Here is a 5,316-nt window from a genome sequence, read left to right as displayed (position 1 = left end):
GCGGATGAATAGATTGGATGGTACCTACGTACCTACCTACTAATTTATTTGTTTGTACTTCTTTCCGTCTATCTTCCCTTCCTGTATCACACTTTGCAGTGACGTAGACATTTTTGTGCGTTCATTTCGTATGGTTTCTGATTTCTGCCATTTTGCGTTATCTCCCCGCAAACCTGACGAGCGAAAACACGAGATTTAACAAGTTAAAATGCGGGGACGCAGGTTGAAAACTTTATTTTAGCAGGGACGCGGAGCGAAAACACGATAATTACAGGGATCGCTGGGTGAGAATAAGTAACTGGTATGCCGGGGATGGGGAGCGAAAACACGATGATTAGCGCTGCTTAAACATAGTGTTCTCGAACCGCGCCCCGACATTCCAGTTACTAAATCTCACCCCGCGATCTTGATAATTATCATGTTTCCGCTCCTCGCCCCCGCTATAAAGCGAGTTATCACCCCGAGCCCCTGCCATTATTAGTTGTAAATTTCAAGTGTTTTCGCCCGGCGGGGTCACCAGGCGATAAATCGCTATTAAAAGTTTAAGCAGCGCTAATTATCGTGTTTTCGCCCCGCGCCCCAGACATACCAGTTACTAAATCTCCCTGGCGGGGTTTCGACCTGCTTTCTCGACATTTGAACTTGTTTATTCTCGTGTTTTCTCTCGACGTGGCCGCGAGACGAAAATTTAATTTAATAGGGCTAAAACGCGGAATGACAGAATTAGCCAATCGAAACGCATGTTTTTTCTTCGCTGCTGTATAGGAGTGCAAAATAGGAGCGTACAAAAGTGTCTATGTACCAGCAAATGTTAAACAGGAATAAAAGGTAGATACATGGATGGATCGACGGAGGGACAGACCGATGGACGGATGGATTGACGGACGGATGGATTGGATGGTACCTACCTATCTACCTATTTATTTGTCTTTCTGTCCGTCTGTCTATCTTCCATTCCTGTCTAACCCGTTGCAGGGACGTAGACACATTTATTCACGTCTATTTTGTAAGGATGCTAAATTCTGCCAATTCGCGTTTTAGCCCAATTAAATTATATTTTCAGCCCGCGGGCCCGTCGAGCGAAAACACGAGAATTAGCAAGTTAAAATTTCGAGAACGCAGGCCGAAACCCCACAAGGGCGATTTAGTAACTGGTATGTCTGGGGCGCGGTGCAAAATACGATAATTAGCACTGCTTAAACGTTTAATAACGAGTTTTCGCCTGGTGACCGCGCACAGCGAAAACACGTGAAATTTATAAGTTAAAATGGTGGGTGTCCGGCGTGATAACTCGCTATTTAGTGGGGGCAAGTAGCAGAAACATGATGTTTAACAAGATCGCGGGGTGAAATTTGGTAACTGGATGTCGGGGCGCGGTTCGGAAATACCATGTCGTGTTTTCGCTCCCCACCCCTGACATACCAGCTACTAATTCTTACCCCGTGGCCCCGGTAATTATCGTGCTTTCGCTCCGCTTCCCCACTCATTAGAGAGTTATCAGCCTGTGTCCCCGCATTTAAATCGTTAAATCTCGTGTTTTCGCTCAAAAAGAGTCGCAGGGAGATAACGCAAAATGGAAGAAATCAGCAACCATACGAAATGAACGCATAAAATGTCTACGTCACTGCAAAGGGTAAGACAGGAATGGAAGATAGATAGACGACCGGAAGTGCTGACAAATAAATAAGTAGGTAGGTACGTAGGTATCATCCAATCTATTCATCTGTCCGTTTGTCTATCCATCTATTTATAGTTTCGATTGGCTGATATAAGTCATGGTCACGAGTTATTACATTGTGGCCACAACTTATCAAATTGTGGCAACAATTTACTAAATTGAGGCCACGATTTACTAAATTGTGGCCACAATTTAATAAGTTGTGGCCACAAGTTACTAAATTGAGGCCACGATTTACTAAGTTGTGGCCACAATTTAATAAGTTGTGGCCACAATTTAATAAGTTGTGGCCACAAGTTACTAAGTTGTGGCCACAATATAAATAAAGTGTTGCGGATGTCACCTCTGTGCCACCGTAATTATAATATTAGTATGTACGGATCATTAAGTACTGGTTGAAGTTATCAAAAACAAATAATATATTTAACAAATAATCAAGGCTTTCGAGTGGTTTATCGTCTAATTTACCAAAGTTCAGAGTTCAGATGCGTAGGAATTGAACCACGAGGTCGTCCGCCCGAGTGGTTAAATACTAAAGCATCTGAACGATAAATGGTAAATATGAAGATAAATCACAAGAAGGCCTTGATTGTTTTCATTCTGACATGCTCATTGACAATTTTAGTAGACATTATACTGGACTTCATTTACCCTAGAAGTAATGTACCGGACGTCATGCGGCAATTTGACGTCACAATTGACCTCATAATGCTCTCTTACCGGTCCGCGCGTCATCCTTTGTTTATCGCAGAATATACAGAGCTTGATTTCCTTCTAAGTCAAATCGAGCTGTTAGAATGTTAAAAGTTGCATATATGCAAGCACTAAAAGATAGTAGTAAAGGATATTGAAAATGGGTTATTAATGTTAGAAAACTATGTATTCGGTGATTATGGTTTTGTAGATATAATTGACGATGTACATAATATAAACATTCATGTTTTTGTGCAAGTATTTAAATGTAGAGTTATAGTTACATTTAAACAGGAATGGTTTTCAGAGTCTTAAGTAATAGGCTATATTCATATTTGAAAACTAATCGTCGATACGGGAATGCCATGGTTGTCACGACAATGGAAGATGTAGTCAATAAAAAACTTAATTTAGATGATCTTGTTAAAAAGTTTCAGAAAAAAAGTTACTGACAAAAAGAGTAGGTTTTGAAAAATTAGGAATATTGATGATGGAGGACATGACTGGTCTAAGAAATTAGTGTCTAATTTGGTACTGGACAAGTCGAGATGTGGTCCACCACAGTCCGATATTCCAAAAGAGATTCTACAGAATCTCTTGTCAGAAGGCTTCGAGTCTGACCATATAACGCATGTACGGCATCATGTATTAATTAATTAAAGTTGACCATATATAAAACACGTTCGCAACACAACGCTATCTTAAGACATGTGTGGCGTACCGTATAAATCGAGTAGGATTACATGAGTGTCTTTTCATATTGAATTTACTGAAAAGGTTGAAGTAAATAATTCGAGGCTCTGAGGAGCATTTTATTCAAAGAGTTTAATAAATATACCCGTATAAACGCACAAAAAAACCCATTTAACTCTTAGGTAGAACCTATGATAATGGTCTATATAACTTGTGATAAAGTATACTACAAAAGTTTAACAGACAGACAGACAGACATTTTTATTTCAAATCAAATAGGCTAAAAACCCATGATGACATACATTTGACACAAATACAATAGCGGACAGTGTACAAAACAAATATAATATTTCAATGACACATACTAATATAGTAACATAAACATCTAGCAAAACTGACATTAAGTTTAATGAAACCCTATTTTCTGAGGAAAGTACATATATTTACCCGGAGAAGGCCGGTAAGAAATAGAAATAAGTTATCAAAAATAATGTCATAGCAGAGTGCATTTCTAAATGTGTTAACCTTACAGCGATTTAAGAATGTCAACATCTCAGTTATCAGACTTTAATTGCTAAAATTGTCATTTAGAAATTCTGATTCAGCGGTGAACATCTATTTGATTTTCAAGAGCTCTTAATAGTTTCAAGTCAACATTTCTGGGTTTGGAACTAAAGCAATTAACTGTCTTATAAAATGCTTCATGCATATCCAGACTTAAATTAAACCAATATTAAATTTTTAACCTACCAAATTACTAAGAATATATCCCTATTCTCTAAGAACATTGATCACCATTTGTAGTACAAATACATATACTAATAACTTATTATTCGAAAACACCTGGTAGTAATAATTTATAAGACAGATGTTACCAATTTATTAATCTAAATTTTTCCATCTGTTACTTAAAACGCAAAAAGATCCATTATTTTTTCACGTAAAAAACAGAAATGTGGACAATTTTCTTTCATAAATGAGTTATTTTTGCGTTTAATTTCGCCAATTAATCCTTGTGGCTACCCATTTCAACATTTAAAAAGATTGCAAAGTCTGGCAATTTTTTATTTTTTCGAAACAACATTATGCATACCAATTTCGTTATGTGAACTACGTTACATAGTGAATGGATACATTCATTATACCTGTATGACAACTAGAATAACATTAAAAACACGATTCTTATTTCTAACATTTTACAGAAACCATAAAAAAACTTTAACAGAGCTACCATAGACAAAAATCTCTGTTTTACACCATTTTCTAAATATCTTATTTTGAATTTTAACCGTGGATGGCAAAATAATGTTTCAATACAGGACGAACAATACATTTAATTACAGGTATTATGACTTCACTTTATGAATAATCCAAGATTGGAATTCAGAAGAAGCAAAATCTGCAATACACGTTGGGACAGAAACAAATGGTGTTTTGTAACGTAGTTCACCATTCTATAGTTTGCAGACTATAAATGTGACGCTGCCGTTAATTTATGCTCATGGTTAATTTATTGGTATTAACAAAGTAAAGTATAGTTTCCTTCTCTTCTTGACTTTGATACACCTAACACAAGTAATTGATTATGTTGTTAGTTTAATTGTGAAATTTGAACTCATTCACTGATATGTACAAAATGTCATTATACCATATATAAACACTTTGCTAAATTTATCAATGAAGTCAAAAAATTAATAAATTAATTGGTACTAATTTGGTAGCACGTTAAAAATTAAGAAGTGCAATTTGAACAATTTCAGCATGTATTTAGTTTATTTTATTTCATATATATATATTGTTATACTCCCTCGTATACACGCATGCATGTACAGTTTATGTGACGATGAACTTCTATGTTCAAGTCAAGTTGTTAATAAAATTTCTGTTCTGTTCTGTTAATTTATGTTACAAAATTTTTCATAACCAAAGCCTAGTTAATTTTATATTGCAATACAGTAATTATGCCCCCGAAGGGAGGCATATTGTTTTTGAACCGTCTGTCTGTCGGTCTGTCGGTCTGACCGCATTTTTCGTGTCCGGTCCATATCTTTGTCATCGATGAATGGATTTTCAAATAACTTGGCATGAATGTGTACCACAGTAAGACGACGTGTCGCGCGCAAGACCCAGGTCCGTAGCTCAAAGGTCAAGGTCACACTTAGACATTAGGGGATAGTGCATTGATGGGCGTGTCCGGTCCATATCTTTGTCATCGATGGATGGATTTTCAAATAACTTGGCATGAATGTGTG

Source organism: Mercenaria mercenaria, chromosome 6, assembly GCF_021730395.1.
Source record: "Mercenaria mercenaria strain notata chromosome 6, MADL_Memer_1, whole genome shotgun sequence".
Lineage (NCBI taxonomy): Eukaryota > Metazoa > Mollusca > Bivalvia > Venerida > Veneridae > Mercenaria > Mercenaria mercenaria.
The sequence above is the reverse complement of the archived record's forward strand: the minus strand, read 5'-3'. Positions refer to the sequence as shown.